This window comes from Scyliorhinus torazame, chromosome 2, assembly GCF_047496885.1.
Source record: "Scyliorhinus torazame isolate Kashiwa2021f chromosome 2, sScyTor2.1, whole genome shotgun sequence".
NCBI classification, from domain to species: domain Eukaryota; kingdom Metazoa; phylum Chordata; class Chondrichthyes; order Carcharhiniformes; family Scyliorhinidae; genus Scyliorhinus; species Scyliorhinus torazame.
In genome coordinates, this window is record NC_092708.1 from 155,211,378 (window position 1) to 155,224,115 (window position 12,738).

Below are 12,738 nucleotides of genomic sequence, written 5' to 3' on the forward strand. Positions count from 1 at the left end.
ATCTATCACAGATTTAAAATTAACAACTGATCGAGCTTCAACATCTCTTTGTGGGAGAGAATTCCAAACCTGTACCATCCTTTGAGTGAAGAAATTCTTCCAAACATCGCTCCTGAATGGTCTGGCCCTCATTTTTAGATTATGCCCCTAGTTTTATAATCTCCAACCAGTGGAAATAATTTACCTTTCTGTACCCTGGACGGGCATCTCCGTAGGCTGACACCGGAATCAGAAAACGCAATTGGGTGGAGAATCGCTTCCAACAGCAAAATCGTGGCAGGAGACGATTCAATAGAAAACATAGAAAAATACAGCACAGAACAGGCCCTTCAGCCCACGATGTTGTGCCGAACCTTTGTCCTACATTAATCATAGATTATCATTGAATTTACAGTGCAGAAGGAGGCCATTCGGCCCATTTAGTCTGCACCGGCTCTTGGAAAGAGCACCCTACCCAAAGTCAACACCTCCACCCAACACTAAGGGCAATTCTGGACATTAAGGGCAATTTATCATGGCCAATCCACCTAACCTGCACATCTTTGGACTGTGGGAGGAAACCAGAGCACCTGAAGGAAACCCACGCACACACGGGGAGGATGTGCAGACTCCGCACAGACAGTGACCCAAGCCGGAATCGAACCTGGGACCCTAGAGCTGTGAAGCAATTGTGCTATCCACAATGCTACCATGCTGCCCTTAAGAACAAATAAATCTACACTACATCATTTTACCGTAATCCATGTACCTATCCAATAGCTGCTTGAAGGTCCCTAATGTTTGCGACTCAACTACTTCCACAGGCAGTGCATTCCATGCCCCCACTACTCTCTGGGTAAAGAACCTACCTCTGACATCCCCCCTATATCTTCCACCATTCACCTTAAATTTATGTCCCCTTGTAATGGTTTGTTCCACCCGGGGAAAAAGTCTCTGACTGTCTACTCTATCTATTCCCCTGATCATCTTATAAACCTCTATCAAGTCGTCCCTCATCCTTCTCCGTTCTAATGAGAAAAGGCCTAGCACCCTCAACCTTTCCTCGTAAGACCTACTCTCCATTCCAGGCAACATCCTGGTAAATCTCCTTTGCACCTTTTCCAAAGCTTCTACATCCTTCCTAAAATGAGGCGACAAGAACTGTACACAGTACTCCAAATATGGCCTTACCAAAGTTTTGTACAGCTGCATCATCACCTCACGGCTCTTAAATTCAATCCCTCTGTTAATGAACGCTAGCACACCATAAGCCTTCTTCACAGCTCTATCCACTTGAGTGGCAACTTTCAAAGATGTATGAACATAGACCCCAAGATCTCTCTGCTCCTCCACATTGCCAAGAACTCTACCGTTAACCCTGTATTCCGCATTCATATTTGTCCTTCCAAAATGGACAACCTCACACTTTTCAGGGTTAAACTCCATCTGCCACTTCTCAGCCCAGCTCTGCATCCTATCTATGTCTCTTTGCAGCCAACAGCAGCCCTCCTCACTATCCACAACTCCACCAATCTTTGTATCGTCTGCAAATTTACTGACCCACCCTTCAACTCCCTCATCCAAGTCATTAATGAAAATCACAAACAGCAGAGGACCCAGAACTGATCCCTGTGGTACGCCACTGGTAACTGGGATCCAGGCTGAATATTTGCCATCCACCACCACTCTCTGACTTCTATCGGTTAGCCAGTTCGTTATCCAACTGGCCAAATTTCCCACTATCCCATGCCTCCTTACTTTCTGCAGAAGCCTACCATGGGGAACCTTATCAAATGCCTTACTAAAATCCATGTACACTACATCCACTGCTTTACCTTCATCCACATGCTTGGTCACCTCCTCAAATAATTCAATAAGACTTGTAAGGCAAGACCTACCCCTCACAAATCCGTGCTGACTATCCCTAATCAAGCAGTGTCTTTCCAGATGCTCAGAAATCCTATCCTTCAGTACCCTTTCCATGACTTTGCCTACCACCGAAATAAGACTAACTGGCCTGTAATTCCCAGGGTTATCCCTAGTCCCTTTTTTGAACAGGGGCACGACATTCGCCACTCTCCAATTCCCTGGTACCCCCCCTGTTGACAGTGAGGACGAAAAGATCATTGCCAACGGCTCTGCAATTTCATCTCTTGCTTCCCATAGAATCCTTGGATATATCCCGTCAGGCCCGGGGGACTTGTCTATCCTCAAGTTTTTCAAAATGCCCAACACATCTTCCTTCCGAACAAATATTTCCTCGAGCTTACCAGTCTGTTTCACACTGTCCTCTCCAACAATATGGCCCCTCTCATTTGTAAATACAGAAGAAAAGTACTCATTCAAGACCTCTCCTATCTCTTCAGACTCAATACACAATCTCCCGCTACTGTCCTTGATCGGACCTACCCTCGCTCTAGTCATTCTCATATTTCTCATATATGTGTAAAAGGCCTTGGGGTTTTCCTTGATCCTACCCGCCAAAGATTGTTCATGCCCTCTCTTAGCTCTCCTAATCCCTTTCTTCAGTTCCCTCCTGGCTATCTTGTATCCCTCCAACGCCCTGTCTGAACCTTGTTTCCTCAGCCTTACATAAGTCTCCTTTTTCCTCTTAACAAGACATTCAACCTCTCTTGTCAACCATGGTTCCCTCACTCGACCATCTCTTCCCTGCCTGACAGGGACATACATATCAAGGACACGTAGTACCTGTTCCTTGAACAAGTTCCACATTTCATTTGTGTCCTTCACTGACAGCCTATGTTCCCAACTTATGCACTTCAATTCTTGTCTGACAACATCGTATTTACCCTTCCCCCAATTTTAAACCTTGCCCTGTTGCACGTACCTATCCCTCTCCATTACTAAAGTAAAAGTCACAGAATTGTGGTCACTATCTCCAAAATGCTCCCCCACTAACAAATCTATCACTTGCCCTGGTTCATTACCAAGTACTAAATCCAATATTGCCCCTCCTCTGGTCGGATAATCTACATACTGTGTTAGAAAAGCTTCCTGGACACACTGCTCAAACACCACCCCATCCAAACTATTTGATCTAAAGAGTTTCCACTCAATGTTTGAGAAGTTAAAGTCACCCATGACTACTACCCTGTGACTTCTGCATCTTTCCAAAATCTGTTTCCCAATCTGTTCCTCCACATCTCTGCTACTATTGGGGGCCTATCGAAAACTCCTAACAAGGTGACTGCTCCTTTCCTATTTCTGACTTCAACCCATACTACTTCAGTAGGCTGATACTCCTCGAACTACCTTTCTGCAGCTGTTATACTCTCTCTGATTAACAATGCCACCCCCCCCACGTCTTTTACCACCCTCCCTAATCTGATTCAAACATCTATAACCAGGGACCTCCAACAACCATTTCTGCCCCTCTTCTATCCAAATTTCTGTGATGGCCACCACATCGTAGTCCCAAGTACCGATCCATGCCTTAAGTTCACCCACCTTATTCCTGATGCTTCTTGCGTTGAAGTATACACACTTCAATACATCTCCATGCCTGCAAGTACTCTCCTTTGTCAGTGTTCCCTTCCCCACTGCCTCATTACACGCTTTGGCGTCCTGAATATCGGCTACCTTAGTTGTTGGACTACAAATCCGGTTCCCATTCCCCTGCCAAATTAGTTTAAACCCTCCCGAAGAGTACTAGAAAACCTCCCTCCCAGGATATTGGTGCCCCTCTGGTTCAGATGCAACCCGTCCTGCTTGTACAGGTCCCACCTTCCCCAGAATGCGCTCCAATTATCCAAATACCTGAAGCCCTCCCTCCTACACCATTCCTGCAGCCACGTGTTCAGCTGCACTCTCTCCCTATTCCTAGCCTCGCTATCACGTGACACCGGCAACAAACCAGAGATGACAACTCTGTCTGTCCTGGCTTTTAACTTCCAGCCTAGCTCCCTAAATTCGTTTAGTACCTCCACACCCCTTTTCCTACCTACGTCGTTGGTACCAATGTGCACCACGACTTCTGGCTGCTCCCCCTCCCCCTTAAGGATCCTGAAGACACGATCCAAGACATCCCTGGCCCTGGCACCCAGGAGGCAACATACCTTCCGGGAGTCTCGCTCGCGACCACAGAATCTTCAATCTATTCCCCTAACCATTGAATCTCCTGCAACTATTACTTTTCTATTCTCCCCCCTTCCCTTCTGAGCCCCAGAGCCAGACTCAATGCCAGAGACCTGGCCGCTAGTGCCTTCCCCCGGTAGGTCATCCCCCCCAACAGCATCCAAAACGGGAAACTTGTTTTGAAGGAGAACGGCCACGAGGGATCCCTGCACTGTCCGCCTGTTTGGTTTTTTTCCCCTGACTGTAACCCAGCTATTCCTGTCCTGTACCTTGGGTGCGGTTACCTCCCTGTAACTCTTCTCTATCACCCCCTCTGCCTCCCGGATGATCCGAAGTTCATCCAGCTTCAGCTCCAGTTCCCTAACACGGTCTTTGAGGAGCTGGAGTTGGGTGCATTTCCCGAAGGTATAGTCAGCGGGGACACTGGTGGTATCCCTCACCACCCACATCCTACAGGAGGAGCATGCAACTGGCCTAGCCTCCATCCCCTCTTACTTTACAGAATATGGCTGCCCTGTAGACCAACTGGATCTCCGCCCTCCAACTCTGCTCCCAGTCAGCTGCACTCTCTGTAAACTCCTGGCTCCCTTCTCACTCTTTGCGGAACTGTAGGAAACGAAATGAAAGGAGCACCTAACTCCCTCCTCACCTAACTCCCTCAGTCACCAAACTCTCACTATAGAACTCAAATGCACCAAATTCAGCACTCCCTCAGTCACCCAACTCTCACTATAGCACTCAAATGCACCAAATTCAGCACTCAGTGCAAACAAAGTCTGCACTTTAGGGGATCACTTTTATACTGCGAATCCCGCCTCTGAAAACTGGCCTAATCCAATTAACTAATTAACAAGCTCCAGCTGCAAGTGCCTACAAGTAGAAGCTTTGTTTGAAGCTGATTGAAAATTCACCTTCTTCTAAACCAAACAGCAACTTTTAAGTTAATGAACTAAATAAAAGAAAGACTAAACTTTAGATAAAAATGAAGCCTTATACTCCCTCAGTCACCAAATTCTCACTATAGCACTCAAATGCACCAAATTCAGCACTCAGTGCAAACAAAGTCTGCACTGTAGGGGATCACTTTTATACTGTGAATCTAGCCTCTGAAAACTGGCCTAATCCAATTAACTAATTAACAAGCTCCAGCTGCAAGTGCCTACAAGTGCCTACAAGTAGAAGCTTTGTTTAAAGCTGATTAAAAATTCACCTTCTTCTAAACCAAACATCATGGCAAATCGCAATTCTCCATCGCCTTGATAGTGGCGCCTCCACTGGGGCGAATTACCGACGGCCAGGTTAACTTTTGCTTTTAAAAATTGCGAAACCAGCGCCGGAGCTGATGAGGGAGAGGAGTTAGGACACGGAGAGGCATGACTGGTGGGCCGGACAATGGTGGGCTGGGTTGGGTGAGGGAGGGGCCCTGCCAGGGCGAGGGGGGGTGACGGGGGAACGGGCCATGTGGCCGGGGTGACCACCACCCTCCCCACGGAATTAGGGCAGTGTTCAGGCACGGACTGCCATTGCCGGAGCCTGTAAGCCAGCCATCTTGCTGCGCACCCCACTGACCAGTCACGTTGGCCTTTGTGATGCAGAGTGCCACAGCCGTATGTTCCCCACTGACCCGCCGGTAAGGCATCAGGCAGCCCACCAAAGGACAATGCCCCCTGTCGCCGCTATGGGTGCACCGGACAGGTGCAGTGGAGTATAATGTTGGCAAGGGCAGTGCCAGCTGACGGTACCTCAGGCAGCAGGGACTGGCACCAGAGGCCTCACGGTGCCAGGCACCAATGCAGTCAGGGGCACGGGGATGGGGCAGGTACCTGCAGCGCGGTGTCCACAGTGCCAACATGGGGCACCATGTAGGCCGTTGGACCTGGTTGGGCACGGGAATATGCACTATGCTAACATGTCGGCCTTTCACCCCCTGCAGACCATGGATATTGGAATTCAACCAACAATGGTGCCTTCCTGCTCGTCGCCAGAGCTCTTGGGGATGTCCTGCGACTGTACGAGCTGGAGCTGCTCGAGGAGGAAACTGCAGCAGCGGAGCGTGCAGCAGCGGAGCAGTGGAACAGGAGGCAGACCCTGGGGATAGAGAGCCACCACCCAGCAGGCGAGAAGGGGGAAGTGCAAAGGAGGTACCACATGAGGCCTTGTGTGTACCTGACATTTAAAGGCCTGCTGGATCAGGCATGCCGTTGAAGACTACAGCTGAGCAAGAGGACAGAGCAATATATCTACCAGATCATGGCACACCTGGCACTGTGGGGAAATGGGGAGGACACCCGCTCCTGGTGGCTGTCAAGGTGATGGTTGCCCTGAACCTTTAGGCCACAGAGTCTTTCCAGGCATCAAATGGGGACCTGGCCACGATCTCACAGAGCTCGGTGCATGGGTGCAACCGTGCCTTCACGGAGGCCCTGTATGCCCAGTCAATACAATACATCCATTTCAATGTGAACTGAGCCCACCTGGATGCCCGGGCAGCAGGGTTCGCCGCCATCGCCAACCTACTCTGGGTCCAGGGAGTGATCGATGGGATGTATGTCACCCTACAAGCACCTGCAGATGACAGGTGACTCTATAAAAACCGAAAGGGATTCCACTCGATGAACATGCAGCTGTTATGTGACGATCAGCTGCGCATCATGCATGTCTGCGCCTGATACCTGGGCAATGTGCACAACGCCTTCATCCTGGCACACTCAACGATTCCTGGCCTCTTCGTGTCACCCCTCCCCCGGCACAAAGCCTTACTCCAATGTGCAGATTCAATCCCTTCACCTCGGGGCCCTCGGGCAAACATCGTTTGGTACTGTTGCCCACAAATGGGGACCAGAAGGAATCGCACTCATGGGGGTCTTCAAGGGGATCTGAGCCCACCAGCTGCATTTCCTTCGGGCATGGTGGTGCCCTGGCACTGATGGTGCCAGCTCTGTACCCTGGGAGTGCCACCTGGGTGGCAGCTTTGCACTGAGAAGGTGCCCAGGTGGCATTGCCCAGTTGGCAGGTGCACTGCCAAGGTGCCAGGTTGGACGCCAAGGTGCCAAGCTGGCATTTTTTGAGCATGTGCAATCGGGTCAGGGATGCTCGGTGTGGGTGCTGGGGGGTGGGGCGGGGGGGTGGGGCGGGGGGGACCCTCCCATGTTGCATTCAGGCTGGGGGCCCTCCCATGTTGCATTCTGGCTGGAGGGGAGGTTGATGATTATTTTCGGGCATTGGAGATCGGAACACTATTTAAGAATGGTGCCTCGATCTCTCGCTGCAATGGGGAGTTCAGGCGAGCAGAGCTCCCCATTGTAAAAAACGGGACAATGTGCAGCCTTAGTTGAGTGTCCCTTTCAGGCCCCTTAATCAAAGCAAGTCGAATTGAATAGCCATGTGTTTCTCGGCACTGCGAGATTGCACCCCTTGTGTTTGTCCCGATGAGTGCAAGATGAAAAACTTTGCCAACATGTCTCTTTTCACCACTATTCAAGGAACGAAAATCTTGAGTGATAGCACGGACCTTTTGACTTTTTTCTCTCTTCCATCAATTTCACCAAGAGTCAATACTAATGATGTTCATAGCGAACACTATCCTTGACAAGAAGCTCACTGATGCAAGTAGACAATACAGAAAGAACGTTTGCTGTCAATAAGGCAAGTGGATAGTGTATATGAATGAGAGATGATCTAACTGAAACAAAAATGCTGATATAGTGTTTCCCTTGGCTGAAGAGTTTAGAATCAGGGACCACAGGCACGGATAAAGTGGTTGACTGTTTAAAATGGGGATGAGGAGAAATTCCTTCACTCAGTGGATTAGCGATCTTTGGAGTTCTGTATGTTAGGAGGTTCAGAGATTGAATACATTCAAGGCTGAGACACATTGGGTGGCATTGTGAGCCCGTGTTAGCCGTTTCTTTTTAATAAACAATTTTATTGAGGTATTTTTTGGCATTGTAAACAGTTATAGATTACAGAAATATGCAAACATCAACGGAAAACCGACACTTCAACCAAACCGTAATGTACATACCCGCTTCTCTACCATAAACACTACCCGCCTATTTATCCCTCTTACTCTACTCTAATCCTCCCCCTCCCCCCACCCCCCCTCTCCGCCTGCTGACGTTCACTCTCCCGCGAAGAAGTCGATGAATGGCCCAGAAAACCTGACATGTCTGAAAGCCATAGTTCGGTCTTTGGGGTTTTTAAGTCCCTCCACGCCAGCAGTATTCGCCGTCGGAATATCAGGGAAGCAAAGGCCAGAACATCGGCCTCTTTCTCACCCTGGACTTCCGGGTCTTCCAAAACCCCCAAAATTGCCACCTCTGGACTCATCACCACCCTTGTTGTGGGGATGTAAAAGGGATGGCGGAGTTGCGCTACTGGTTAGGGAGAATATCACAGCTGTACTACGGGAGGACACCTCAGAGGGCAGTGAGGCTATATGGGTGGAGATCAGGAACAAGAAGGGTGCAGTCACAAAGTTGGGGGTTTACTACAGGCCTCCCAACAGCCAGCAGGAGATAGAAGAGCAGATAGGTAGACAGATTTTGAAAAGAATAAAAACAACAGGGTTGTTGTGATGGGAGACTTCAACTTCCCCAATATTGACTGGGACTCACTTAGTGCCAGGGGCTTAGACGGGGCAGAGTTTGTAAGGAGCATCCAGGAGGGCTTTTAAACCAATAGGTAGACAGTCCAACAAGGGAAGGGGCTGTACTGGACCTGGTATTGGGGAATGAGCCTGGCCAGGCGGTAGAAGTTTCAGTAGGGGAGCATTTCAGGAACAGTGACCACAAGTCAGTAAGTTTTAAAGTGCTGGTGGACAAGCATAAGAGTGGTCCTAGGGTGAATGTGCTAAATTGGGAGAAGACTAATTATAACAATATTAGGCGGGAACTGAAGAACCTAGATTGGGGGTGGATGTTTGAGGGTAAATCAACATCTGACATGTGGGAGGCTTTCAAGTGTCAGTTGAAAGGAATTCAGGACCGGCATGTTCCTGTGAGGAAGAAGGATAAATACGGCAATTTTTGGGAACCTTGGATAACGAGAGATATTGTAGGCCTCGTCAAAAAGAAAAAGGAGGCATTTGTCAGGGCTTAAAGGCTGGGAACAGATGAAGCCTGTGTGGAATATAAGGAAAGTAGGAAGGAACTTAAGCAAGGAGTCAGGAGGGCTAGAAGTGGTCACGAAAAGTCATTGGCAAATAGGGTTAAGGAAAATCTCAAGACTTTTTACACATACATGAAAAGCAAGAGGGTGGCCAGGGAAAAGGTTGGCCCACTGAAGGATAGGCAAGGGAATCTATGTGTGGAGCCAGAGGAAATGGGTGAGGTACTAAATGAATACTTTGCATCAGTATTCACCAAAGAGAAGGAATTGGTGGATGTTGAGTCTGGAGAAGGGTGTGTAGATAGCCTGGGTCACATTGAGATCCAAAAAGACGAGGTGTTGGGCGTCTTAAAAAATATTAAGGTAGATAAGTCTCCAGGGCCTGATGGGATCTACCCCAGAATACTGAAGGAGGCTGGAGAGGAAATTGCTGAGGCCTTGACAGAAATCTTTGGATCCTCACTGTCTTCAGGTGATGTCCCGGAGGACTGGAGAATAGCCAATGTTGTTCCTTTGTTTAAGAAGGGTAGCAAGGATAATCCAGGGAACTACAGGCTGGTGAACCTTACGTCAGTGGTAGGGAAATTACTGGAGAGAATTCTTCGAGACAGGATCTACTCCCATTTGGAAGCAAATGGACATATTAGTGAGAGGCAGCATGGTTTTATGAAGGGGAGGTCGTGTCTCACTAACTTGATAGAGTTTTTCGAAGAGTCACAAAGATGATTGATGCAGGTAGGGCAGTGGATGTTGTCTATATGGACTTCAGTAAGGCCTTTGACAAGGTCCCTCATGGTAGACTAGTACAAAAGGTGAAGTCACACGGGATCAGGGGTGAGCTGGCAAGGTGGATACAGAACTGGCTAGGTCATAGAACACAGAGAGTAGCAATGGAAGGATGCTTTTCTAATTGGAGGGCTGTGACTAGTGGTGTTCCGCAGGGATCAGTGCTGGGACCTTTGCTCTTTGTAGTATATATAAATGATTTGGAGGAAAATGTAACTGGTCTGATTATTAAGTTTGCAGGAGACACAAAGGTTGGTGGAATTGCGGATAGCGATGAGGACTGTCAGAGGATACAGCAGGATTTAGATTGTTTGGAGACTTGGGCGGAGAGATGACAGATGGAGTTTAATCCGGACAAATGTGAGGTAATGCATTTTGGAAGATCTAATGCAGGTAGGGAATATACAGTGAATGGTAGAACCCTCAAGAGTATTGAAAGTCAGAGAGATCTAGGAGTACAGGTCCACAGGTCACTGAAAGGGGCAACACAGGTGGAGAAGGTAGTCAAGAAGGCATATGGCATGCTTGCCTTCATTGGCCGGGGCATTGAGTATAAGAACTGGCAAGTCATGTTACAGCTGTCTAGAACCTTAGTTAGGCCACACTTGGAGGATAGTGTTCAATTCTGGTCGCCACACTACCAGAAAGATGAGGAGGCTTTAGAGAGGGTGCAGAAGAGATTTACCAGAATGTTGCCTGGTATCGAGAGCATTAGCTATGAGGAGCGGTTGAATAAACTCGGTTTGTTCTCACTGGAACGACAGAGGTTGAGGGGCGACCTGATAGAGGTCTACAAAATTATGAGGGGCACAGGCAGAGTGGATAGTCAGAGGCTTTTCCCCAGGGTAGAGGGGTCAATTACTAGGTGGCATAGGTTTAAGGTGCAAGGGACAAGGTTTAGAGGAGATGTACGAGGCAAGTTTTTTACACAGAGGGTAGTGGGTGCCTGGAACTCGCTGCCGGAGGAGGTGGTGGAAGCAGGGACGATAGTGACATTTAAGGGGCATCTTGACAAATACTTGAATAAGATGGGACTAGAGGGATTATGGAACCAGGAAGTGTAGAAGATTGTAGTTTAGTCAGGCAGCATGGTCGGCACAGGCTTTGTGGGCCGAAGGGCCTGTTCCTGCGCTGTACTTTTATTTGTTCTTTGTTCTTTGTTCTTTGTTTTGTTTTCAGCACCTGGGACATGGCCCCTGCAAATCCCTCCCAGTACCCCCTAAGCTTAGGGCATGCCCAAAACATGTGAACATGGTTCGCTGGTCCTCCCGCGCATCTAGCGCACTTGTCCCCTACCCCAAAGAATTTGCTCATCCGAGCCACCGTCATGTGGGCCTGGTGAACGACCTTAAACTGAATCAGGCTGAGCCTGGCACACGTTGCGGTTGAGTTTACCCTACTCAGGGCTTCCACCCATACCCCGTCCACCAGCTCCCCGTCGAGGTCCTCCTCCCATTTGAGATTCAGTTCCTCTGTCTGGGACTCTTCCCCCTTCATGAGCACCTTGTAAATATCTGAGACTCTACCCTCTCCTCCTTCTCCTCTAGAGACTATTCTGTCCTGGATCCCTATTGGCGGGAGGCGTGGGAAGGATAGGACCTGTCTGCGTACAAAGTCCCGCACCTGTAAGTACCTAAAGTCATTTCCCCTTTCCAGCCCAGCTTTCTCCTCCAACTCCCTCAAACTCACAAAGTTCCCCTCTAGGAACATATCGGCCACCCTCCTCACCCCCACCCGCCGCCATGTTCGAAACCCTCCATCCATGTTCCCGGGGGCGAATCGATGGTTATCACAAATTGGAGCCCAGACCGACGCACCCACCTCCCCTGCATGCTTTCTCCACTGGCTCCAAATCCGCAGGGCCGCCCCCATTACCGGGCTGGTGGAATACCTGGCCGGCGCAAGCGGTAGGGGAGTCGTGACCAGGGCTGCCAGACTGGTGCCCCTGCACGAAGCCGCCTCCACCTGCTCCCAGATAGACGCCGTACTCACCATCCACTTCCTTATCATGGCTATGTTAGCCGCCCAGTAGTAGTTGATCAGACTCGGCAATGCCAGTCCCCCCTCGCTGTGGCTCCTTTCAAGCATCGCCTTCCTCACCCGCGGGGATCTTCCCGCCCAGACAAAGCTCATGATGATTTTGCCGGTCCTTTTGAAGAAGGACCGTGGGATAAAGATCGGGAGGCACTGGAAGATGAAGAGGAATCTAAGGAGGATTGTCATCTTTACCGTCTGCACCCTCCCCACAAGTGACAGCGGGAGTGCATCCCATCTCCGAAACTCCCTCTTCATTTGTTCCACCACTCTAGTCAAATTTAACTTATGCGACCTGCCCCAGTCTCGTGCCACCTGTATCCCCAAGTACCAGAAACTTTCCCCAACCAGCCTAAATGGCAGCTCCTTCAGTCTATTCTCCTGGCCCCTTGCCTGCACCACAAACATCTCACTCTTGGCCATATTTAATTTGTACCCTGAGAACGGGCCAAACTTCCTCAATGTTTCCAGTATATTTTCCATCCCAGCTAGTGGGTCCGACATGTACAGGAGCAGGTCAACCGCATAGAGAGAGACACTGTGCTCCCCCCTCCCCCCCAGCCATTCCCTTCCACCCCTTTGCAGCTCTCAGCGCAATCGCCAATGGTTCTATGGCCAGCACGAACAGCAACGGGGAGAGTGGGTATCCCTATCTGGTCCCGCGATGTAGTCTGAAGTAATCTGACATTATCCTGTTCGTCCTTACGCTAGCCTTTGGGGCCTGGTACAATAGTC